This window comes from Chrysemys picta, chromosome 1, assembly GCF_011386835.1.
Source record: "Chrysemys picta bellii isolate R12L10 chromosome 1, ASM1138683v2, whole genome shotgun sequence".
NCBI lineage: Eukaryota > Metazoa > Chordata > Testudines > Emydidae > Chrysemys > Chrysemys picta.
In genome coordinates, this window is record NC_088791.1 from 335101993 (window position 1) to 335129798 (window position 27806).

Here is a 27806-nt window from a genome sequence, read left to right on the forward strand (position 1 = left end):
ACATCCACCTTGATTGCATTCAGGGCCGGTGGAAGGATGTTTCGCGCCCTAGGCAAAACTTCCACCTTGCGCCCCCCCCATCCCCGAGCCCCCGCCCTGAGATGCCCCTTCCGTGGCAGCTCCCCCTCTCCGCCCTGAGGCGCCCCCCCGTGGCAACTCCCCCCCTCCGCCCTGAGGTGCCGCCCCGCTCCAGCTCACCCCGCCCCACTTCCTCCCCAAACACGCCGTCGCTGCTTCACTTCTCCCGCCTCCTAAGCTGATTGGCGCCGTAAGCCTGGGAGGTGGGAGAAGTGAAGCAGACACGGCATGCTCGGGGAGGAGGCGGGGCAGGGGTGAGCTGGGGAGGGGAGTTCCCCTGCATGCCACCCCCCCCCTTGCTGCAGGTGGCTCTTCCCACACTCCATTGCCCCAGCTCCCTCCACCTAAATGCTGGCAGCAACTGGGGCAGCCGAAGATCCGGCCGCTGCGGTCGCTGCCGAAGAAAATGGCTCCCCCTAAATCCTAGTGTCCTAGGTGACCACCTAGCTCGCCTAAATGGTTGCACCGGCCCTGATTGCATTGGCCTCCTTAGCACTACAAAAGTAATTTTCCCTCCCTTGGCATTCACCCCCTCTTGTCAACTGTTGAGAATAAGCCACTTCCACCTTAATTGAATTGGCTCGTTAGCCCTGACCACCATTGGATAAGAGGGAAGGTCCTCTCATGGAGCAAGAACTGGTTAAAAGATAGGAAACAAAGGGTAGAAATGGTCAATTTTCACAGTGGAAAGAGGTAAATAGCAGGGGCTCCAAGGATTTGTACTAGGACTAGTGCTGTTCACTGTATTAATAAATGATCTGGAAAAAGGAGTAAGCAGAGAGGTGGCAAAGTTTGCAGATGATATAAAATTATGTGAGATAATTAAGTCCAAATCTGACTATGAAGAGTTACAAAGGGAACTCACAAAACTGGGTGACTGGGCAAGAAAATGGCAGATTATACTTAATGTTGATAAATGCAAAGTAATACACATTGGAAAACATAATCTCAACAGTATATACAAAATGATGGCCATTACCACTCAAGAAAGAGATGTTGGAGTCATTGTGATAGTTCTCTGAAAATGTCAACTCAATGTGCAGTGGAAATCAAAAAAACTAACAGAATGTTAGGAACCATTAGGAAAGGGATAGATAATAAGACAGAACATATCATAATGCCACTATATAAATCCATGGTTTGCCCTCACCTGAAATACCATGTACAGTTCTGGTCAGCCCATCTCAAAAAAGATACATTAGAATGGAAAAAGTACAGAGAAAATCAATACAAATGATTAGGTGTATGCAACATCTTTCATACAAGGACAGATTAAAATGATAGGGGCTGTTCAAGAGACAAGGGGGGATATGATTGATGTGGAGAAAGTGAATAGGAATGTGTTATTTACCCCTTCACATAACATAAGGAACAGGGGTCACCCAATGAAATTAATAGGCAGCAGATTTAAAACTAACATAAGAAAGTACATTTTCATACAACATACAATGTATCTGTGGAACTCATTGCCAGGGGATGTTGTGAAGGCCAAAAGTATAAATTGGTTCAAAAAAGAATTAGAAAAGTTCATGGAGGATAGGTCTATCAATGGCTATTAACCAAAATGATCAGGGGTGCCACCCCATGAGCAGGACTGGCTTTAGGGTTTTTGCCGCCCCAAGCGGCGGGAAAAAAAAAAAAAAGCCGCGATCGCAATTGCGATCGGCAGCACTCCAGCAGCGGCTCCACCACGCCGCTTTCTTCTTCGGCGGTAATTCAGTGGCAGGTGCTTCCCTCCGAGAGAGACCCGCCTCCGAATTGCCGCCGAACAGCCTGACGTGCCTCCCCTTCCCCTTGGCCGCCCCAAGCACCTGCTTGCTGGGCTGGTGCCTGGAGCTGGCCCTGCCCATGGGCTGGATGTCCTAAGTCTCTGACTGCCAGAAGCTGGGATTGGATGACAGTGGATGGATCACTCGATAATGGCCCTGTTCTGTCCATTCACTCTGAAGCATCTGGCACCAGCCACTGTGGGAAATCAGGTTACTTGGCTAGATGGACCATTCGTCTGACCTACTATTGCCATTTTTATGTTCTTAACCTTGCAGGAGTACTCGGAACTATGTAAGACTTAGCCCTAACAGAGCCAGCCATCCCGAATTATTGTTTTTCCTTCAGTGTTTGGATGTAAAGAGACATTGTTTGCAAATAGGTAGGATGTCTATTTTCCTCTGTTGTACCATAGAGGATAGTGGATGCTTCCTGTCTTTAGTAAAGAAATCATTTGCGAGCAATTTCCTTGCCAAAATTTAAGGCAGGCTTTATCAGTGCAAAAACATGTACCGGAGCAGAAGCATCATCAGTGAATTGTCTCCAACCACTATATGTCCTCTAATATCAAGAGATGTTGAACTGAGAGTTAACTCTGCTCCTATTGAAGACAGCTTGGACAATGTTGAGTGCTTCTGAAAATCCTACCTGGTACAGTACTCACACAAACATATACAAAGACATTTTTACACACACACATAAAAAAAGCTGAAGCCAAGGTCTGTAGCACAGACTGAGTTTAATTTAAAATAATTCCCTGTACAATAAGATATTCCAGATGAACAACAATATACAATATTTTATGAATAATAATGCCTCCCATAGAGGCAATAACTCTGGAACTACAGAATTAACAAGGACACTTGACTTACTATCAATACCAAATATACATAAATGTATTAGCAATATGCTTGAAAATGTTGCTGCTTCATTGATTCTTGCTACACAGAAAGGAGGACTGAGACATTTGTGAATCAGCCTTCTGGATGGAGGGTTAATTAAATGGATTTGGTGGAAGAGGGATTTGGAAGCTAATAAAGCAACTCTATGCTTTTCTGCTTTACAGTAAATGTTTATTCATACCGTACAAGGGAATAAATGAAAAGGTATAAAGCATAGAAATATAGTACAACAAGAAATAAAAATGAATTCAAATCTTCCCTCCAATCTGGAATATGAACCATATTATCTGCAAATAATTCAGTATTTAGGTAAAGAGTTTCCATTTATCTTACCTATGTACTTGTATATGCTGCACTCCCACCATAATATCTAATCACCTCTGAAACACTGATGCATTTATCTTTACAACATTCCGTGAGATAAAAAAGTATTATCCCCATTTTACAGATGGGAAACTGAGACATGGAAAGATCAGGTGATTTGCCCAGAGTCTTACAGGAAGTGAACACGAATAACTGGTCTCCTAGTTCATTGTATTAAACACAATGCTAACCTTCCTCTCTTTTCATCTCAGCGATAATCATACAATTAGAGAGAAAAAATATATCCTCAAAGGTATCAAGTTTACAATTTAAGTAGAATTCAACTTACTACATTTCCAACCATCGAGCACCATTCCATGATTGCTAAATTTTGGGTCAACTTGTTACAATGATATCATGCCTACTGGTTTTGTTGCTCTTTACATTTAATTTCCTTTGTTACTTTTACAAAAAATCCTCCTCCTCTTCATTAAAAAGATCTCTTAATACAAGGACTATAAGATGACTGGGAAAGACAATTCCCATGCTAATACTTTTGTTTTTTATCAAAGGGCCAGGCAGACCCAGTCAAGAGATGGCACAGGAGAGCAGATGCTGTGAAAAGAAAGAAGCTGAGACAACTTTGTTGCTGTTATGGCTGAGTCTTGTTGCCTGTGCCACTTTGACTTGAAAAATTTCCCAGGTGGTCAAATCAGGAACTAAGGTAGTAAAAGCAGGTCATTGAAAGCCTGGTCCAAAGCCCACTGAAGTTAATGGGAGTCTTTTGGTTGAGCGCAATGAGCACTGTATTGGGCTGTAACAGAAGACTGCTGCTAGCTAGGAATAATCTCACACCAGACTGTCTCTTTGCAGTGTATTTGGACATGCACTGAGAAATAATGCAGCTCCCATTCCTGTTCTGCTAAGACAGGTGAAGAGCTCAGGTGACACAGTACACGTTAGGCCACACCATACATCAGAAATAGTCTTTGAAGACGATCAGAAGGGAAAGAATCTATCTATCTATGTGTGTGTGTGTCAAAATAAGGGAAGGTAAAGATTAAGCCAAGGTTCCTCAGCTGTGATACTTTCTTATTCTAAATGTTATGCCATGAATGTAGATGTAATGACAACAAGAAGAGTCTCTGAACTACTATACCGAGAAGGATACACTGGTAGTTTAGCTACCTAAGGTTTGTGTAGAAAAATGAAGCGTTCATTGCATGTATTGTAAAAACTAGTATAGTCTCCCAGGGTGACGGTCACCCCCATGTAGAGGGTCTGCACAAAGACTGCCACTTGAGCTTTATTTTGAGGACTTAAATTGTGCATTCATTGCCTTGTGCTGGGTCTCTTCATGGGAGTGACCTTTATCATCTTCCAAGGTCACTGGAAGCTATTAGTGAAATGTAGAGTTTGCAGACTCTGCACCAGAACTGGGGGAAAAAATTCCACACAGGAGTGTGCCCAGTACACCATCCCTTAAGTGATTGTACTGCACATATAACCATGGCTAATGAGCTCTCCTGAGTTTAGTGGGGCTACCTGGCTGTGGGTCTCTCTCATTTGACCACCTTTGAGTGAAGAGGTGCAAGGAATTGCAATATTATTGTTTATTATTTGTATTATCATAGTGCTTAGGAGCATCAGCCATGCACCTGGTCCCCATATGCTGGGCACTATACAAACACAGAATGAAAAGATATATCTTGCCACAAGGAGCTTCCAATCTAAGTAGACAAGAGACAATAGAAAGATGCAGATAGATGGGCCAGTACAAAGAAACAATGAGACACTATTGGTTAGCATGAAAAGGTTCCAGTTTCTGTGTGCTTAAGGGGGCTTGTGTGTGTAAAAGGCTCGTTTTGTTTTTTCCCATATCCATACCACAATCTGGCCCCCAGTACTTTTTAAGGCAACCATTTTTTTCATGTAAGAAAGAACAGAATACAGGAAGAGCAAAAAGTTGCCAACCTGGCCCAGCTAGACCACTGCCGTGTGTTGCTTGGCCTATTACAGTGATTTGGCAGAGAGATCATTAGTTGTTTGTTGACATTAGTTATTTCTAATTAAATAGTACTCTGCTGAACAATGCTGGATTCAATGCAGGGGGTATCTGGCTGAAATTCTTTGTCCAGTGCTATGCAGGAGATCAGACTAGATGGTCATGTCTGGCCTTAAAATTATATGACCCTCTGAGCACAGGTGCACTGACAGGTACCAGTTATCACATGCTCTGGAGTGTGCTTAGATTCCATTATGACAGGGAGCTTATTTTAAAAGAATTCTAGCTAAATAACAAAGGAAAACTGGTCATGTGACAGGACAATGGACGACATAAAGGGGAAGTGAATAGAAGGAAGAGGGATGTTTTGATGAGTGGATTTATGTTGAAGTCCAATAACATCTGAAAATTTTCCCATGTATGAAAATCCTCTTTAATACCGAGAGATTCTGCTTTGTTTCAGTTGTGATTCTTCAGCTCATTTTTGACTTTTCAAATGATCAGACAAATAAAAGGATAAAAATCTGCTGACTACAAATGGCCCTTTTAAGTAAATCTGCAAGCAGAAAACCAGCAAGAGCAGCGTGGGAATCTTACCATGAATTAAAGATTTGAAGATTCAAGTAAAACACAATGGTTTTTCATTCAGAGATAAATGTCACATTGCTTTGATTGAAAGGTGCACAAAAGAGGCAAGCGATAACAGCGGAGATGGCGCTGTAATGACAGAGCCTGATATATTAATAGGCCTTGTTAAATTTGAAGAAGTTCGATCATGACAGTGTCAGATGTAGAGCACTGATGGCAGAGCAACTGTGGTGGTGGGGAAGGTGGGATGTCTTACGGGAGCAGACAATCAAAGTGTTTCAGATTTTACTTTAAAATCTTGCAAGTCTGATCCCCCAACAGAGGATGGGATAAAAAGAAACCTGAAATGAGAAGAACATACAAATTGTCACGGTGGTGGGTTATTTTATGTTGAAATAGATGCTGGATTGACAGCCTAGAGACTAAAGTCCCCTTTTTATCCATGGGAAGAGAGACAACACAGGCAGTACCAGTGCAATCTTCTCTCCACTGTGCCTCAGCCTTGACCGGCTGAGATTACTACTAGAGCACATGTGGGAGAGCCGCTCAGTCTCCAGAACCTAGTCAGTCCTTGCATTGTCACCTCAGACATCTGGCATGATGTCCAGTTGCAATTGTATTATGACATGGATACTTCCATCAGGAACTGGAGCTATGACAACCAACTCAACTTACAAACTGCCTGATTTTCAGAGATGCTAAGTACTGGCAAATTCAACGGAAATCAATGGGCATTGAATGCTCTCAGCACCTCTAAAACAACAGATGGTTGTAGCTCTTCATTGCTATTGATCTAGGCTTGTGCCAAGGGGTGTTTTTCGTGATATGGAGGCTAGGAACTGGAGAGAGGTCACAAAACGCATGTCATATAGTCAGCATATAGGAACAGTTTGGGGTATGATTGACTTGGCCCTGCTTCTTATTGCAGGCCTCCTGAAGAAAGTCTTCACCACTCAGTGCCAATCCCCTGAGCCATCAACCCCAATCTTAGAATAGTTTAATAAAAGTCTTGGGGCAGAGGGTTATGGATTTCTGTGCCTTAGGCCCCAAGATACTACAGCGGTGAGTGTGCTTTTAAAATCTAGCCAGCTGTCATTTGCTATCTTTGTTTTCTGAGGCTAGGAATGATGGGAAATAACAAGAGATGGGCCTGAAACAGAACTTGTGTTCTTGGACGTTTGGAAGTTGGAATCCGGAGCTGATTTCTGCAGTTCAGGCCTAACTCTAGAATTAACACATAATGTACCTTTCACTTATAAGAAATGTTGGAGGGGCCCAAACTTAAAATCCTATTTTGGAACTGCCTTGGCCTTTGGGAATGTTCAGAACCGGATTTGAAACCAAACATTGCGGCTTGTTGTTATTTGTACGGTATGGTGGCAGATTGTGCAAGGTACTGTACACACCTGATAAAAAGATACAGTTCCTACCTCAAAGAGTTCGCAACCTTAATTAAAGAAAAGTTGATAAGAAATTGAACACTGCAGGAGCTCACAGAGCTCTCACACATTAAAACACCCCTACACACACTTGAAAGGGATATTTTCCTCTGCAGATGGAAAAGGTCTTTTGCACAAACTACATTTTATTTACAAATACACTATTAAGCATCTTTGACTTTAAGTGATTGCCTCCATTATGCTGGCCTGCTATTCAAGCAGATATTGCCACTTGTCTGATTCCCTTTGTCTAAACAGAAAGGAAAGCAGTGCCCACCAGGGAAATGTTAAGTGGAGTACAATGATTAGGAAGACGTCAGAGCACAATTAGGAGAGATTTAAATATGATGGGATTTAAAGAAAATGGCATGTTAGTGTTTCTAAGTAGAGCATCTTTACACTGTGAAGAAAGTTGAAATGGAATGACTGAAAAGACAAAAGTTTTTATGTCGGCGCTGGGATTTCAAAGTAGCAGGAGGCAGAATTGATGTGAGGTCCTCTGAAATAAACAAAGAGATGAAGTAACTTCAGACCTGTTCCCTGTCATGGTCTGAGAGACTGAAGTGGACTGAGTCAGTGGGTTGTATTTGACTGGCATTTTAATTGAAGCTATTGCTGAGGCTGAAAAAAAGCGTGAGCTGTGCAAGTCCAGAGCTGCTCGTACACCATCGACAGTGCCATTATATGTCTGCCCGACGTGTGACAGGACGTTCCACGCCCGAATCGGACTGATCAGTCATCTCCGGACGCACAGAGCCCGGTCATCGAAAGAATGAGTTGTTGAGGTCTTCATCGATAACGATGGACGAACATCAATTGAAGAAAAGTGACAAAAAGAGACATAAACTGAAAGCACACTAGAAAATGAGAAGACCTGAGATAATTAGAGGAAAACTCCCAGGCAATTAAGACTTCTTAAAAAAAAGAAAGTTGTGTAGAAAACACCTTAGGCTGAGGTCGGCCCACAAAGAATGCCTAAGCACTAGATCTGGTTGGGAATTCTTGATTAAATTATTTTTTGTCTGAAAATGCTGATTCATCTAAATCAAACTTCTCATGGAAATGTACTGGTGATGTCATGGTGGGAGTCTGCTATAGACCACCAGACCAGGGGGATGAGGTGGATGAGGTTTTCTTCAGGCAACTAACAGAAGTTACTACATCAGAGGCCCTGGTTCTCATGGGGGACTTCAATCACCCCGATATCTGCTGGGAGAGCAATACAGCAGTGCACAGACAATCCAGGAAGTTTTTGGAAAGTGTAGGGGACAATTTCCTGGTGCAAGTGCTGGAGGAACCAACTAGGGGCAGTGCTTTTCTTGACCTGCTGCTCACAAACAGGGAAGAATTAGTAGGGGAAACAAAAATGGATGGGAACCTGGGAGGCAGTGACCATGAGATGGTCGAGTTCAGGGTCCTGACACAAGGAAGAAAGAAGAGCAGCAGAATATGGGACCCTGGACTTCAGAAAAGCAGACTTTGACTCCCTCAGGGAACCGATGAGCAGGATCCCCTGGGAGAATAACATGAGGAGCAAAGGAGTCCAGGAGAGCTGGCTGTATTTCAAATAATCTTTATTGAGGTTGCAGGAACAAACCATCCCAATGTGTAGAAAGAATAGTAAATATGGCAGGCGACCAGCTTGGCTTAACAGTGAAATCCTCGCTGATCTTAAACACAAAAAAGAAGCTTACAAGAAATGGAAGCTTGGACAAATGACCAGGGAGGAGTATAAAAATATTGCTCAGGCATGCAGGAGTGAAATCAGGAAGGCCAAATCACAACTGGAGTTGCAGCTAGCAAGAGATGTTAAGAGTAACAAGAAGGGTTTCTACTGATATGTTAGTAACAAGAAGAAGGTCAGGGAAAGTGTGGGCCCCTTACTGAATGGGGGAGGCAACATAGTGACAGAGGATGTGGAAAAAGCTAATGTACTCAATGCTTTTTTTGTCTCTGTCTTCCCGAACAAGGTCAGCTCCCAGACTACTACACTGGGCAGCACAGCATGGAGAGGAGGTGACCAGCCCTCTGTGGAGAAAGAAGTGGTTCAGGACTATTTAGAAAAGCTGGATGAGCACAAGTCCATGGGGCCGGATGCGCTGCATCCAAGGGTGCTAAAGGAGTTGGCGGATGTGATTGCAGAGCCATTGGCCATTATCTTTGAAAACTCATGGTGATCGGGGGAGGTCCCGGATGACTGGAGAAAGGTGGATAGAAAGCTGGCTAGATCATCAGGCTCAACGGGTAGTGATCTATGGCTCCATCTCTAGTTGGCAGCCGGTATCAAACGGAGGACCCCCAAGGGTCGGTCCTGGGGCCGGTTTTGTTCAATATCTTCATTAATGATCTGGAGGATGGCGTGGATTGCACCCTCAGCAAGTTTGCAGATGACACTAAACTGGGAGGAGTGGGAGATATGCTGGAGGGTACGGATAGGATACAGAGGGACCTAGACAAATTAGAGGACTGGGCCAAAAGAAATCTGATGAGGTTCAACAAGGACAAGGGCAGAGTCCTGCAGTTAGTATGGAAGAATCCCATGCACTGCTATAGACTAGGGACCGAGTGGCTAGGCAGCAGTTCTGCAGAAAAGGACCTAGGGGTTACAGTGGACGAGAAGCTGGATATGAGTCAACAGTGTGCCCTTGTTGCCAAGGAGGCTAATGGCATTTTGGGCTGTATAAGTAGGAGCATTGCCAGCAGATTGAGAGACATGATTGTTCCCCTCTACTTGGCATTGGTGAGGCCTCATCTGGAGTACTGTGTCCAGTTTTGGGCCCCACACTACAAGAAGGATGTGGAAAAATTGGAAAGAGTCCAGCGGAGGACAACATAAATGATTAGGGGTCTGGAGCACATGACTTATGAGGAGAGGCTGAGGGAACTGGGATTATTTAGTCTGCAGAAGAGAAGAATGAAGGGGGATTTGATAGCTGCTTTCAACTACCTGAAAGGGGATTCCAAAGAGGATGGATCTAGGCTGTTCTCAGTGGTAGCAGATGACAGAACAAGGAGTAATGGTCTCAAGTTGCAGTGGAGGAGGTTTAGGTTGGATATTAGGAAAATCTTTTTCACTAGGAAGGTGGTGAAGCACTGGAATGGGTTGCCTAGGAAGGTGGTGGAATCTCCTTCCTTAGAGGCTTTTAAGGTCAGGCTTGACAAAGCTCTGGCTGGGATGATTTAGTTGGGGTTGGTTCTGCTTTGAGCAGGGGGCTGGACTAGATGACCTCCTCAGGTCCCTTCCAACCCTGATATTCTGTGATTCTATGATTTTATGATTGTTCAAACAGTTATTGGGGCATGTAGTGTCTATAAGCTTTTCAAAGGCTTAAACACCAAAGTCAGAGAGGAATTGTTCTGAATGCTTCAAGGAAGCGTAGCATTGAGAAAGAAAGGGGAAGTGAGCAAGAGAATATGGAGAATGAATACCAGGAAAACCCTCCTACTGATGAGATCTATTGCAGCATACGTGAAAGTGATGAGTGATTGGTGACCCATGTAGCACTTGTATGGGACTGATGCAATGTACATTGAAATTAGTGGAGAGTCAGACACAATTGACTGCAATGTGGGCATGGTGCCATGTCCTCTTCTTTGTGACGGGTCCTCAGTTGTCCAGGCTCCACATAGCAAAGAAGAACCTGGATGCCTGCAGAAGTCCTGGAAATAAAGAAGAGGAGCTAGTCAAGGTGACTCTATTAGGGGCTGCATAGGAGGAAGAGGGCCTAAAGGACTGCAGCCAGCAGCAGAACCAGAGCCACCAAGTGGGACTGGAATTGTCAGGCTCTACCAGCAGCTGCTAATGGGAGAAGAGTCAGGAGAAAACAATGGCACTGGGATGTTCAGGGAAGTAAGGATGAAAGGAATGAGGCAGAGTGTGTTGGAAGCACAGGGGGAAGTTGAGAATTCAGTAGGCAATCAGTCAGCAAAGAAGTGTTTTCAGGGGGAGAGGAGGACCAAGCATGGGCAGGGGAAGAGGATGACTAGGAAACAGGGAAGCATATGCTGGGAAGTGGGTGGCAGAGAAGCATGTGGAGGGGGAAATTAAATGAAGAGCAGAGGGAGGTTTTCACTCTCTCTGATTGCCATCAGTTGGACATCTGTCTATTCTGTGATGTTATGGAGGGGGGTCAATGATGAGCGATAATTTTGTCTATACACAGAGGGTTTTCCTTTTGAGAAGAAAGAAGGTCTCTTTCCTTATGTTTCATGCTTTTTGTTTAATTACCCTTAATGGTGTCTTCCTCAGCACATTACACAATAGAACAGCTGTCACGAGAGCAGGAACTTTCTACTTTAAAAGTTTAATGACATATCATTTAGCATTGTCTGTGGCAGTAGCAATATGCTAGAGTGAGCTAGTTCTAATTTTCTTTGTGACTCTTTTTGCCTTCTGTCATCCCGATGAAAATAGAAAAGTTGCTTGTGATTTTTTAAAGAGAGATATCTTTTAAACTTAGCTGAACCAACCTTATCTGTATGAGCCTCTGTTTGCTCAGAAACCTGACTTCAGAGATTAGGGTGAGGGATTGATTACATGTCTTTTGGATTTCTAAATCCTACTTTCTCTGCCTTCATCAGGAGATCCATCATGAGTGAAGGAAAAGGTGACTAATCTTGGCTTTTGTGTTGAGGAAAAAGTAACGCAAAGAAACATCTCTCCTGCAAGAGTTGATGGTCTATAGTCAGTCTTTTTTTCAAAACACACTTACCAGCATTGATGTTTTAAGAAAAAGCTAACATGATTCTTCAGTGTGTAAATGTGGGGAAATATCAAGGTAGTTATATTATCTCTCTCTGGCATTTGTGAGAGTACTCCTGGAATATTGTGTCCAATGCTGGTGTTCATACTCAAAAACGATCTTGGAAAAATTACAAGAGTACTTGTGGCACCTTAGAGACTAGTCTCTAAGGTGCCACAAGTACTCCTGTTCTTTTTGCGGATACAGACTAACACGGCTGCTACTCTGAAACTTGGAAAAATTAGAGAGAGGCATAATAAGATCTTTAGTAGTTGGAAGTTGAAGTGAGTAAAAATTCTTACTGTAAATAAGATGTGGTTTTTTTTAACAGTTATGTTGGCCATTAAAACAACTTACGAAGGGAAGAGGCAAGTTCTCCAGCACTTGGAGTCTTTAAATCAAGATTAGATGTCTTTCTAAGATCTATGTTCTAGTTACACTACAAGCGATTGGGTTCGATACAGGAAGTATTGGGAGAACTTCTATGGCCTGCCTTGTGTGGGGGTCAGACTAGATGATCATACTGCTTCCTTCTGGCCTTAAAAATCTATGAAACTGTGTAATCTGTGTGTCAAAAAGGCAGTTAACAGGATCTTCTTCAAATGACTTCTCCAGCTCAAAAGCAAATCTGTTCTCTGATAGCTCAGGTCATCTCCCACATGATGGCACAGCCACAATAAGTCAAAATAATTCCTTATGAAGTTTCTGCAACCATAACACAAGACATTATTCTGTGCAGAAGTACCCCCATCAAACTTCCTCTCCAGGAAAAACCCTGGGGTAGAGAATAAGTGACTCTTGCAGCATTGCTTGAAGGTCACAGGTGTAACTAATATAAATAGATGCAGCTCCACTGACTTCTGTCTTCTCATTACAAGTATTAATTAGCTAATGTGGTGCAGCTCTTTGAAGATGTAAAGTGCTACAGAAACACTAAATAATAGTATTCAAGTATTTGTCAATGGTCTTAAAGTGGTTCCAGCCATTGAATCTGATGTTTAAAGTTGAGCACCTGCTTAGCAGCTTCCTGAATTTGGGCCTGTGCATTCACCGGGGGGTGGCGTGTGTTAGTGGGGAATCTGAAAAGAAGCCCAAGCTCAAAGTTCATTAATGAAGGATCTGCGCTCAGGGGCATAGAATCAAATATAATAATATAATAAATATCTTGAGTGAATCAAACTGTACCATAAAATCTCTATGAATAGAAATTCTGTGCTTGAATAAGAAGAGTATAGCAGTAGGAATATACTGCTGACCAGACTGGAATCAGTGATTGTCAAATGGTCAGAGAGATTAGAGAGGCTATGAAAATAGAACAGGAGTACTTGTGGCACCTTAGAGACTAACAAATTTATTAGAGCATAAGCTTTCATGGGCTACTGCCCACTTCTTCGTATGCATATGAAAACAGAAAACCCAATAATAATGAGAGATTTCAACTATCCCCATATTGACAGGGTACATGTCTCCTCAGAACTGGATGTAAAGATAAACTTTCTGGACACTATTAATGACTGTTCTTGGAGCAGCTAGTCCTGGAAGCCAGAAGAGAAGAGGAAATTCTTGATTTAGTTCTAAGTGGAGCACAGAATCTGGTTCAAGAGGTGAATATAGCTGAACTGCTCAGTAATAGCAACTATAAAAGAATTAAATTTAACATCCTTGTGGGAGGAAAATATTTAAAAAGCCCACCACGGTAGCATTTAACTTCAAAAAGGGGAACTGCACAAAAATGAGGAAACTAGTGAAGCAGAAATTAAAATGAATAATCGTAAGAGTGAAATGTCTGTAAGCTGCATGAAAATTTTCAAAACACCTTACTAGAGGCTCAAATTAAACATATACCCCAAGTTTAAAAAAAACAACAGTAAGAGGATTCTCCCCCCCCCACCCCCCCCACCCCCCGCAAAAGGCCACCATGGCTGAACAACAGAGTAAAAGAGGCGGTTAGAAGCAAAAAGACATCTTTTAAAAATTGGAAGTCAAATCATAATAAGGAAAATAGAAAGGAAAGGAGCATAAACTCTGGCACGTCAAGTGTAAAAGTATAATTAGTCACTTCACACTGACTCAGAAGACATTCTAGGCTTCCGAGTGATACACGGATAGAGTGACAATCCTGAGAGATTTGTGCAGGTGAGAATAAGGGGTGTGTGTGTGTATGTGTGCTTGGGGGTATGGTATGTGCTGGTTGTGTTGTTGTGTGGGTTATTTTGAAGAACTATGTCAGTTGCACTAAGTAATCCACCATCTGTGGAAGTCTCTCTCATACAACCAATGAAATTGTTGCATGCATATTAGCTGTACAATAAGGGTCGTGATTGGTGGTGGTGGTGATTGGTGGTGATATCATTGTGGTCTAGGACTCTTCCACAGCATAGCTACATGCCTTGCTTGTGCAAAGATGTAATTTGTAAAGTCAAAATAGCTGAGAACATAAAAATTGGATGGCAACGGACCACAAATCCCAGTGATGATTGAACATGGTAATATTCTAAACAAAAATAGCTCTCTCCCATGCTTGTCACTGATTTCTCTCACTTCACACTGACTCAACAGACACTTCAGAGTGACACCGAGTGACAATCCTGGAATCTTATAAAAATTGCAGTAACACCTACAGGTGCCATTATGCTATGCACTGTCCCTAAGATATTAAGAGATGGTACCTGCCCTGAACCTAAATAAACAGAGACAACAGTTAGGATAAAGGAAGCATTATTAGCCTAATTTTACAGAGGGGAACTGAAACACAGAGACTAAGTGCCTTGTCCAAGATCACACAAAAAGTCTTTGGCAGAACCCGATATTGGACTTAGTTCCCTTGAGTTGCAACCCAATTCCTTAACTTAAGACCATCCTTCTTCTTAATATATATATATAATAGTTCTCAGTAAGATCATACCAAAGCACAGTCCTTTTATGATCCAGCAATGTATGCCCCAGAAAAGTCCCACTGCAAGTGCATCTCTGGTGCTTGCTGGTCTCGATCATTTTGAACATATTGAATTAATTTTACTCTTGGAGCTCATGCAGTAGTAGATGGGAAATTACAATAAACCGCACAGTCATCCTGAATATTGGTAGGGGTGGTTCTCTAAAAATATCTAAATAAGATAAGGAGGGCATCTGTGAAACTTTACATTCAACCAGCACTTCAAAGTGGAGGACGGCGGAGTCTTTCTGATGTCCTGTTTGGATGGCATTAGGTATCAGTCTTGCTAAGCACCTGCTATCAACTCAGCTAATCATGCGTCACATCATTATTGTTCATTAAGGCCAGCAAATTTAAAAAAAAAAAACCCTCCATGATTTCAAAATGATGAAAAGCCAGGGGTCCTCCATGCATCTCAACCTTAGTAAACAAAATGCTGTTGCCTAAGCTACACAATTATTGAGCAAAGTATCTTTTTTTTTGAGATCTGCACATTCATTATTGAACATAACTGGCTTACAAGGAAAGTATCTGGACAGAAGAGTAGAAGAACTGTGTTTTTATGGTTAGAACACAGAAGAGGGGTCAGGATTCCTGAGTTATATTCCCAGCTCTGTCGCTTGGTCTTGGATAGAGCTGGGTAAATACATGATAGAACGGTGTTAGCAAAACAGTCATTCAGAATTCAGATAGCTGCATGGTTTGCCGATGGTTGAACCACCCTTTTATGCACTAGTAGTAAGTGTTCATATGAATAGGTTTGTGTGTGGGGAATGGGAGAACATCTGTATTTACATAAGTATAAGGACCTTGCTGCGTGAACAAGATGGTTTGTTATTTGTGACAGGATCATACTTGATTCAACATCAGGCCCCGTCTCTGTCTCAGCCTTTCCAATAACTGCATTCAGGGTCCTGTGTGAACCAAACACTACCCTTCTTGGGGCCTGGTTTGTTAAAAAAAACACCAGTTTAAATGTCTACTGAAATCAAACCAAGTATTTTCCTGACTCCAAAGTCTCTTTAGCCCCTTCCTGGGCTCAATAGTTCTTTTGAAAAGCCCAGGTCCTGCTGCCCAGCATTTTCTTAGAACTCGTCCTCTTCTGACTTTTGCTCCTGCTCCTTATTACAGGTAGCTCCAACCAGGTCTTTCCATTTGGCTGCTGCGGAGAGGCCCTTCCCCAGTTCTCCTTTACTCTACACCGGCTGCAGGAGTCTTCTCGCTTCTTACAGGTCTTTATTCTCTCTCTTCACTTATGGAGCCGGTTCCCGCATACTGGGAAGTCCTACCCCCAGGCTACTAGCAGATGATCCTGGTCACCTGACCCAAGCACCTACCCAAACCCAAACCCATCAGCTGGGAATGGATAACTAGGTATGGGGGCGCTGAGCCCAATTCCCGTAAAGGGTCAGGCCACCTTGTGACATTCTTTTTTCACTACTCATTCACTGGCTTAAAATGTGTGTCATCCAATCAAGGAGTCGTTACAATACCACATGACTTGGGTGACCACTCACACACCACAAATAGCAAATAGTCCAAGTGATAGTTGACAGGCTGAAATTTGATCATGTAAAGCATTAGTCAAACAATTACAAATAATGATTACATTGCTAAAAGCAAAGGCCCTGCTTCTGAGTTGCTTCACTGACAGGATCAGTTTAGGACCAGATTGGGCAGACAAGGATGACTTTAAGCCCACCTTTGCTCTCATCATATTCTGGGACAGCCAAGGTCCTTCCCAGCCACCCTACATAAGTCAGAGCAACTTCAGGGCTTCTGTAACTTACATTCTGCTTCCTGTGTGCCCTCTGAGTACCAGAAAGCAATGTCTTCTTTCCTGGCCCCTATCAACCCCCTAGACTGGGGCTTAGGATGGGAGATATCATACATCCCTTACACTAGCTCTGTGTCAGCCACAGAACACAAGGGGCTTTCACTGGGGGGATGTCTCTGCCAACTTTCCACCCTCTGTCTTTCACTTAAGGTGGTTTGCAACTGGAATTGGGCCCCAAACCTCTTTGCAGATCATTCTTGAACAACAAAAGGGGCTAAATTGGAAAGGTAAATCATTCACAATAAATGGTTTGATCTGCTTGTAACCTGGGCTAGTCTCTGAACCTCTCTGCTTCTGAGTTTATTCATGCTAATTCATAATGTTTACCTTCTTCATAGAGACAGTGTGAGAATAAAGCTATGTTTGTAAATTGTTCTGTGATCCACAGGTAAAGACACTAGATAAGTGCAAAGAGTTATTGTTGATTTAGGTGTTGGCCCTGCTGAGACTGCTTGAGAAGTTCAAACATAAAAAGTAGGAAGGGTTATTATTTATTTGTACAACAGTGGCACCTATATAGTCCTCAAATGAAATTGGGGCCCCATTGTGCTAGGCTTTATAGTATAGTGAAAGATGGCCCTTGTCTTAAAGAGTTTACAATCTAATCAGAGAAGACACATAACAGATGAGAGGAGTTTCCGGCACAGAAAGGTGAGATGAGTTGCCCAGGCCAACACAGCAGGGAATAGAACCCCTGTATCCTGACTCCTAGGCCAGTACCTTATCTACTGAAACACATGGCTTCTCAAAACCAGTTACCTTCCAAACAAGAGGGGGAGATTGGGAGAAAATCACCTAAATGTTAAATGTGTTTTTAATAGTTGATATACACAAGTCCTTTCTTCCAGATTGTTTCCTCCATTAGTACCTACAGCAGTTGATTAAATATGAGACAGATGCGACAGATCCATCAGCCTGATGTGTTTTCAGAGTGTAGGCTCTTACCAAAAGGAGGCTGTTGCCATTTATTACTAAAACATTCCTCCTGACTGTACCTCCTAGAAGCAAAAATAACGTTGTTTTTTATGCCCAGTGGGTTATCTTGCCCTTGATAGCACAATCTACAAATTAACAGTGTAATTTATTCTGCAATGTTAATTTTATTTATAACCAGGAAGCAATTAAATTCTCTTTTATACCACATTGTCCTGGTGACAGATGTGTGGTTGCCACTCAGACATTTGATGGCTGACATAAATCATCCCACGATCAAAGTGTCTGTCGACTTGAGAGTCTGAATTTGCAGCAGATGCCTCCACAGAGTGACAAGGAAATTCTTCATGTGAGTCTCATTTCAGTTAATCACCTTGCTTCGCTCCGACTTCGCATTCTGACAGCTTGGTTATCTTATGACAGCCGGGATTTTTCAAATGTACATTTACAAAGCTACCAAATGTGTCACGTTATCACTTATATGAAATAATGCCTTTGATAGAAAAGCAGTACATTAAAATGTATGGGGCACAGTGCTTAAGAAGCAAGAATAGATAGTGTGTTTAACAATTTGACTTATTTATCCCCAAAATGTTGGGAGAATCACAGTATTTTTACACACAAGTTGGTTAAAAGCAATACTGAGGCTTTCAGGGGGTGTTTCTTAGCATTTGTCCCACCAGTGATTATTATTACACCTCTACCTCGATATAACGCTGTCCTCGGGAGCCAAAAAATCTTTCCGCGTTATAGGTGGAACCGCGTTATATCGAACTTGCTTTGATACACTGGAGTGCGCAGCCCCGTCCCCCCGGAGCACTGCTTTACCACGTTATATCTGAATTCGTGTTATATCGGGTCACGTTATATTGGGGTAGAGGTGTATTTGTATTATGGTAGGACCTAGAGGCCCCAATTGAGCTCAAAGCCCCACTGTGCTAGGGACTGTACAGAGACATAATAAGAGACAGTCCCTGTCTCAAAGACTTTACAATCTATATAGACAAGACATTGGGTGGGAGAAGGGAAGCAGCATAATTATCCTCAGATTTTTAAAGACATTTAGGGTCCTAGTGGAATTTTCAAAAGCACCCAGGCACCTAAAACATAGATTCCAGCTTTTGGAAAACCCACTAGGCACCTAAATACCAGTCATGATCTGTCCATGAGTGAAGGTCGCACAGGGAGTCTGTGGCAGAGCTGGGAGTTGTAGTTGCTGTCCACAAGTGGTGAATTCTCAAAAATTAAACAAAATCCCACTGCCTCCGGGTTGTCCAGTGTGTCCTGTTGTGTATGTTTCAGTCATTTAGCTTGGGGCTTCTTTACATAGGGACGATCTAGAACCTGGTTTTCAAATTGCGGAACATCTGTGGCCCCTAATGATTTAACTGGGATGTATACGTATCTTCTCAAAATCAGCCCATTTATCTTTGAGCAGCACCTAGCACTAAAAAAACAAATAACAGATTCATAGATTTTATGGCCAGAAGAGACCACTCTGGTCAGCTGGTTTGACTAACCTCCTGCATAACACAAGCCAAAGAATTTCACCCAGTGGTTCTTGCTGGGGAGGGAATTATTCTTCCCCCAAGTGGATACTATCAAGCCCAGTAGCCTATAGTATTAATTAGCTAATAGTGGATGTAAATATAGCCCATCAAGACTTTAGATGTTAGCTGGAGCTTGGAAGTTCAAAACTTCTTTAATTCCCATTGAATATAATGCACCGACAATAATAACATTACACAGGGATTTACCTCCTCAAAGGGCATCCTTTCGACACCACTGAGACACAGCTTTAGAGCGTTGAAACCAGTGGGCACTGTGGGTGCTCAGCACATCTGAGAGCTATGTCCCTAAGGGTGTGTCTGCATAACAGTTGAGAGGTTGCTTCCCAGCATGGGTAGACAAACATGCACTAGCTCTGGTGCATGGGCAGTGTGAAGGGCTATCTCCTCAAAGAACAATCCTGCCTGACCCCCTGGGTAATTACTTGGGTGGCTAGCCCAAGCTGCCGTGGCCACTCTGCTATTTTTAGCATGCTAGCTTGAGCAGAGCTAGCGTGTGTCTGTTTACCCACACTGGGAAGCACACTTGTAGTTGCTGTGTAAACATAACCTTAGTCTTAAAGTTTGGCCCATGTTATTTGCCCGGGTGTGTGTGCAGTTTTTTGGATCTGGTCAGTTTCTGTTAAGGGGATATTAAGTACTAGCTTGTAGTCCAGTTCATATGTCCACAAAAGGGCATAAAGGGGAATGAAACCCCTTCATTTTACAGTGCTGTGTAACCTTCTCTGACCTTTGGCCAAAGTGCATAGGAATGACCAGATCTGTGTGCTTGCTTTTACCTCCCCATACAGGTGAATGGAGAGCAGGATTATTCCTTCTCTAGGGTGCTGGTGGGATCGTGCATTTGTGTGCCACCCCGTGCTCTGGGCAGTTTGTTATTACATGATCTAGCCATAAATATTGGTCTAATTTTTTTGATCCTGAAACCAATTCAAGACTTCTTTAGAGAGAAAAGGCCTGATGATTCTACTGTATCTGAGGGAGATCAATGGTACTGTCACTTTAGTTTCTGCAGTTTCTGGAAGATGGTTAGATGATGACTGGTCTCCTAAATTCCCAATTGGTTTTGGATCAGGGCCTTACAGCTTACAGACCTGGGACTGCTAACATCATCCTTTTTGGGAGTAGATATGTATAACATACCGCCGTTCATTGCAAGATTTATCCTTTCAATCTTTGGTTATGTCATGCTTTGGAATAGGAACATCATTGTTCCTATTCAACTCCATAGATAATGAATTCATATTAGTAAAGTAGGATTTATGTAACGAGGGGAAGTCTAGCTTTAAACATTGAATCATTCTGTTCTGTGGACTGAGATTAAATCATTTTTACTCACAGCTCTGGGAATATTCCAAAAAAAGGAACTGACTTTAAAGCCTTAGATTATATCAAAATAGTAACTAATTAATGCAGTGTCGTCCCCTCCTCCTTTTTTTTTTTTCTTCCAAAACCAGGTCACCACAAAAATAGAAATCCTTCTTGTCTGTAGAAGTCATTTCTCACTAGAATGGACAAAATGCTAAAGAATGCGATGCAGCAACACTACGTACTACGCTGTCCCAGTGCATATTTTTGTCTCCCTCTAGTGGCTGCCTCCCTTGACAACCTACTACTTTAGCACAGCTAAAAGAGTTTTTCTTTAGCTTAAGTGGTGCAGGAGCAGTGGTTTTTGAGGCCTGATCCAATGCCTATTGAAATCAGTGGAAATCTCTCCATTGATTTAAGTGGTATCCTACTGAAGCTAAGGTCATGGATTCAATCCTGGCTGATGGCTATGGTGTGTCTCTGCATATGGCAATAAGACTGAGGGATTTGGGTCCTACTGAAATATCAATATTAAATAGCTTTTCTATTTAATATTGATATTTCAGTAGGACCCAAATCCCTCAGTCTTATTGACAGCTCCATTGTGCTAGGCTTTCTACAAACACAAGAGTGAGCACAATCCCTTCCTCAAAGAACTTGCAGTCTAAGGGCTGGACTTTCAAAACTCCTATTGACTTCTATGGGAGCAACATTAGGCTAACACTGAACATTTTCGCAGATCTTACCCGGAATATCTATTCAACAATTTAGGTGAGGAAGTGAAGAAAAAGAATACCATATCTAATCAAAGCCTCAAGGGGCAATTTAGAGAGTCAAAGTTAGTAACGACCCAAATTGGAAATATGATTTAGGAAAGAATCTTATGCTGATAGGGGAATGGACAGGAAGACTAGGGCTGGTTGAAAATTTTCCATTAAAACTGTTTTTCAGGGGATAATGGAGTTTTTGATTAAACCTTTCTTTTTCATTAAAAGCCTGCCTTCTTCAGAAATGTAGATTTTTGTTGATTAAATTGAACACCCAAAACCCAAAATAGTTTGATTTGCTGCAGCACCTCATGGGACTTGTTGTTTGGATGCGTTGCCTCCATTTCCCCCTGTGGGCCAGGCTCCCCAGCCAGACTTTCATGTCTAATGACGCACTAGCTCCCTTCCCCAAGAGGAGAAGCCATGGTGCAGCATGGGAGATGTAGTCTGACCAAGCAGCCCAGGCCAAAGACGAGAAGGAGAACAATGGGCTCCCAAACTACGACTCCCGTGAGGCACTATGGCAGCATTTTAAAATCAAAATATTTTGGGTTTTGGTAGGAACATTTCAGTTTTCAATTTTTCACTAAAACTTAGACACTTTCTGGGAAAAGAACATGCCTATTTTTCACCAGCTGTATTTAGTGACCTGACTTTCAGATATCAGAGGGGTAGCCGTGTTAGTCTGGATCTGTAAAAGCAGCAAAGAGTCCTGTGGCACCTTATAGACTAGCAGATGCATCCGACGAAGTGGGTATTCACCCATGAAAGCTCATGCTCTGTTAGTCTATAAGATGCCACAGGACTCTTTGCTGCTTTTACTGACTTTCAGAGGTGCTAAGAAATCTCAATTTCTATAGATATCAATGGGAGCATCAGTAGCTCAGCAACTTTGAAAAATCATAGTCAATAAGTTTTCCTCCATCTCCAGCTGCTTTGCATTTATGGGTTTGTTAGGCATTCCTGGCTGCTGAAAGGGAGGGACTTGCATGAAAAACCTTTGATCACCTCAGTAGATATTGAGTGCAGGATGGCCTCAGAATGTCCATGATCCTTAAGCCAAAGAGACTATTTTTTGCTTGACTGAGCACTATGGAAATTGGAATGTGTATCAAATTGAATTAGTTCTGCTTTATGATGGCATGTGGCACAATAGTAAACAAGACCCTGTAAATCTGTTTAATTCTCTCTTCATAGCGTCAGCACAGGCACAGCTAGTGTCAGAAGAAACTGTTCTGGGTGATAACGGTTGGATTGGCACTGTTGGACATTGTGTGGGTGATTGCATATGTGATATTCAGGAGCCAAGTTCATCACACATATTGTGACTGAAGGAAATGAATTCGAATAAAGCTGTTGGATCTGATAGTTTAGAAGATAGATAAATATAGCTTCTGAATTAATATATCAGTCTGCCAATACATTGCTTAATTTATCTTTGTCCTCAGCTGAATATTCTAGAGACATACTGCTGAAAATTAACTCCCTGTTATACTGCATTTGAACTCACTTACAGCAGTCCTGTTTGTTTACTGACCTCCATATCAATGACTTTGCAAACTTCTGAAAGGAAAAACAACTTGCAGTCACGGTTAAACATCTGAGATATCTGCCAGAAAAGAAGCACAGTGTAGTGGCTAGAGCAGGGTGTTAGAAGTCACTAGAACTGGGTTCTGTTTCCTGCTTTGACACTGACTTCCCATGTGACCTTGGGCAAATGACATAACCATTCTGTGCCTCAGTTTCTTCTATCAGTCAAACAGGGGTAATGATACCTAATGTACTTCAAAGGGATATTGAGTCTGGATGAGTAATTGTAAAACACTGAGATCCTTTGGTGATATAGACGTGCAAGGTATTATTGTTCTAGCCTATAAAGTTTAGAGTTCAGCTTTGGTTGAGATAAGCACCTCAAAGTTTGGATTATTCAAAGTGCATCTAAACCTTTGGAGTCCGCCAAACTACACTAGAACTCCTGTAAAGAACAAGCTTTTTCAGGGGCTTTCCTGGACTTCCTTCTCATGGTATTTCAGAAAATCTGGTTCCAGGCCTGATGGGGACCAGAAGGTGCAGAGACTCAGAGAAATGAAAGGTAATACTTGAAAAAGTTCATCGGACCTCTCAGATGATGCTGGCGATAGCTTGGCCTTTTACCTTTCAGCTAAGGCACCCGGATTTTACAAAAACAACAAGGAGTCTGGTGGCACCTTAAAGACTAACAGATTTATTTGGGCATAAGCTTTCGTGAGTAAAAACCTCACTTCTTCGGATGCATAGTGATGACGAGCTTGGTATCCATGGAAAGACTGTCATTGACTCGACTATACTTTGGATCAGGCCCTAAGTTCTGAATGGTAGGGAGTGGGGGCTGGGAAGAGAGAAGGAAAAAGATAAGACTCAGGGCTTGTCTATACTTTAAATGCTATAGTGGCACAGTTGCACTGATGCAGCTCCGCCACTGCAGCGCTCCAGTGATGATGCTACCTATGCCAACGGGAGGGCTTCTCCTGTTGGCATAGGTACTCCACATCCCCGAGAGGCGGAAGCTATGTTGATGGGAGAAGCTGTCTACACTGGGAGTTAGATTGGTATAACTGTGTCACTCAGGAAAATCCACCCCCCTGAGCAACGTAGTTATACTGACATAAGTTGCTAGTGTGACCAACCCTCTGGGTTAGTGAAAGAAGCAGAGGCTGTGAAAGTGGGATGCTTAGGGGAGTGTCTTGGGGCACTAGTGATTTTCCCCTTTATCATTTTATTTCTTTAGGAAATCCTTTAATTTTAGTCTCCTATTGAATATGCACATTTTGAACCCGAAGAGCAAAATTCATCTTGCCTAGCACGAGCCTGAGCGTCAGAGTTCAGACCTCCCTGAGTTTGTGGACGTTCGGATCCAGGATGAGAGGATCTCAGATACCACTTTGTAGCAATGCTTGGCAAATGCTGATTCCTGCATACTGTATAATCGTGGTAAGAGCAGTGGGCTGGATTGCTCCCTTCCCAGGGGTTTGGACAGAGGTAAAGTAAGGGTACATCTACACTTCAATTAAAAACCCCACGGCTGGCCTGTGCCAGCTGACTCGGGCTCACAGGGCTTGGGCTGCTGGTCTGTTTATTTGTGGAGTAGATGTTCAGGCTCAGGCTAGAACCTTGCGAGGTGGGAGGGTCCCAGAGCTCGGGCTGCAGCCCAAGCCAGAGCATCTACACCACAAATAAACAACTCTTTAGTCCAAGCCCCGCGAACCCAAGTCAGCTGGACTGGGCCAGCCCGTGGGTGTCTAATTGCGGTGTAAACATACCCTAAGTTAATTTCCTCATATGGAGTATTCCTAGCATTTGTTCCTTGTGGATGGGATTATAGGTGATACTGCATCAACTCACAACAAAGCAAATCTTGGGGACCAGCCAGGAAGGGACCGTTCACCATGCAGGACCAGGAGCTGACCTTGGCATATGTGGCATAGCCCAAACTAGTATTAAATATATTGGACAATAGGCTTTGGGATCAGACCTATGTCTCCAGCTGTAAACACTGCACAACTTTCCCAATTAACTAACACCCAGATGTATTTTTCCTTCTCGGTCATTTTACGCCGCCTGCTCTGGTGGAATCGTTGCAGTGAGCTGTAAATGATGTATGAAATGAAAAACTCCTGTCCAATGCCTGCACAGAGGGGCTCACAGGCAGGGCTTTGCAATAACGGCTTGCAGCACTATTGCTGCACTGTTCACAGTAATCATCTCATATTTAGATAGGAAAGTCCAGATGCCTCAGATAAAATGGAAACATGATTTGTAAGCATGGTTGTGTGTCTCTTCCCACACAGTTTTCATTCCTCCTCTCCTACTCACTTGCATCTGAGCAGCTTGCTATTTATTTCTTTGAGGGGGAAAACACCATCCAAAATTTATGAAAACACATGGCCAAATTTTGCATTCATTTGCACTGGTTTTTAAAGTAACTGTAATGTTCTACTAAAAAAAAAAAAAAATGGAGATATTCTATCTCCAAGAAGTGGATGGGACCTTGAAAGGTCATTGAGTTTAGCCCCCTGCCTTCACTAGCAGGACCAAGTACTGATTTTGCCCTAGATCCCTAAGTGGCCCCCTTAAGGATTGAACTCACAACCCTGGGTTTAGCAAGCCAAGACTCAAATCACTGAGCTATCCCTCTCCCCTCTGTGAGCGTGTGTGGCTGTAGGTTTAGCCACAAGTTATTGAATTTGATGCTCCGGGGCAAAATGTTATGACTAAATGATCCCATCTAATGTTCACATCTATGAATGTATATGTGTCCCAAATGACCAAGTTGGCGCCTCACCCCTTTCTAAAAATCAGCATCCTTTAAGATGTCTGAAGGTGGGCTCCCAAACATTGAGGCACCCTAGATTACAAGTTACTTTTGAAAATCTTGGCCATAAGAATGTATAACTAGGAGACTGAGAAGGACATAGGGCCAGATCGGGAACTCTTAACCTCATTGGTGAGCACTTGCTCACTACTTGCATAACTGCTGTCCAGTAAGAGTCCGAGGTTCACAATCTGACTTACAGTGAACTACGACAAAAAATATGGTGTGTGCAAATCGGACACATACAAGGAGCTCAGCCTGTGAAGTGACCATGAAATCAGAACTACGTTCTTGAAATCAACATAGGATACATTCAGAAGCCAGAATAAGCACTCCAAGATAACAGCTACACGTTGGATCAGAAGGTTGGTTGATGAATGCCGAATAAATTGGATTCTGCCAATCGATTTTGCAGGGAGGTTAGCAAACAGGGAATTACAGTAATCAAGTTTAGATGTTATCAATGTGTGAGTTAAAACCTCCCAGTCATCTATGAAGAAGAAAGAGTGTACTCTTGCAACATTCTTGAACGTTTATTTTTTTTAATAAGACCTGGCCCAGGCCTCCATCCAAAATTAGATCTGGACTTATAATATAAAAAACCCAACACAGTATCAAAATCAACAGATAGCAAAAATTAACCACAAAAAGAAGCATCTGGGTTTTATTGGCATTTGTTTGTAAAACTCATAAGAAATAATCATTTTTTTTTATTACTGGGCCTTATAAACAGAAATATGATTAATAACCACCAAGAGGAAAACACAACTTTAACTTGTACAACTTAGTTTTATGTTCAGAAAAAAAAGTTGTCCTGTCAAATTCAATTTATATTATAAGATCAAATACAATTTTTGTTTTATGCAGAAGAAGAAAAAGTACTCAGTGTATGATCTTAAATTACATCCTATTTGAACAAATCTATTTTACTGAGAAAGTTTCATCAGGCCTTTAATTAAGATCAGATTATACATCAAAAAAGGCGGTAATTTGACAACGACCTCTTCCAAACACACTGATCCAAGCTGATGCAATGGGGAATGGAATTTTAAAATTATAAAGCTTTTTAGTCTGTCACTGGGCCTCTGGGTTTGGTATGCAATGCTAGGGGCAAGCTCTGGTTATTAAAATGATGGTGTTTTCACTTTTTCATTTCAAAATAAGTTTCTAATGCTAGAGGATCAATTAGTTAATGTTTGTGCAGCCTTTTGAGGAAATGCAGAGTGCTCTCTTAGGATGCAATCCAAGTCCCATTGACTTCTGTGGGAGTTAGACTGGGCTTTTAGGGCCACACTTTACAAAAAAGCTCAGGGAGAGATTTTTGAGTGCTCAGAACTAGTTGGGGCCAGATTTTCACAACTGCTCAGTCCGTAGCATGCTGAGCTCTTCTGACAAACTGGCTGTTTAGTGTCTAAGTGGGTGCTGAGCCCTTCTGAAAATCGTGCCCTTCCTGTCTATGGGAATTGTGGTATATTGAGGGGTGTCATATTAGAGATGGGGAAAACATAATTCATATCTACTGGTGCATATGCTGAGTCACTGTGATATGAAGGTCCAATCTACAGCAGCTGGCAGGAGAAGGGGTACAATATACACCAGCCTATGACTTAGAACAATGTACCTTCTCAAATAGAGCTGGGCTTGATTTTCTGAAGGTGTTTAATACATACCCCTTTCATCAGGCCCCTTTAAAGTGTCTCAGGTTGAGCATTTGAGCTCACTAATCCTTTTTGAAACTGTTGGCTTTGATGACTCATATGGAAACGGACGATGGAGTGTAATTGCTATGGATACATATGCCTTAAAGATCAGGTCAGTGCCCCATTGTGCCAGACTATTCAAATGTAAAAAATGAGTCTCTGCCCCAAAGGACTAATATACCGTATGTAATTTATAATTGTTTGTATTTTATGGAAATAATAGTTTTTCATAGAATCATAGAGTTGAAAGCTAGAAGGCAGAATTAGATCATCTAGTCTGACCTCCTGTATACCGCCACAACCCATTAAATTTTCCCCAGCTATCCCTGTGTTGAGACCAATAACTTGTGTTTGGCTAAAGCATCTCTTCTGGAAAGGCATCCATTCATGGACGTCAGGTTTGTATAATTTGTGGTGGTGCTCATAACAGGTCCAAGTTCACCCCCCCCCCCACACACACACACCTGCTTTGTAAAGTGATATATATATTTTAAAATAATGTAAAAATGGACTGGAAACAGTAAGCGTTTAACAGTTTCCCTATATTGCACAATGTGGGGGTGTGTGGGGGGATGAGGGCTCT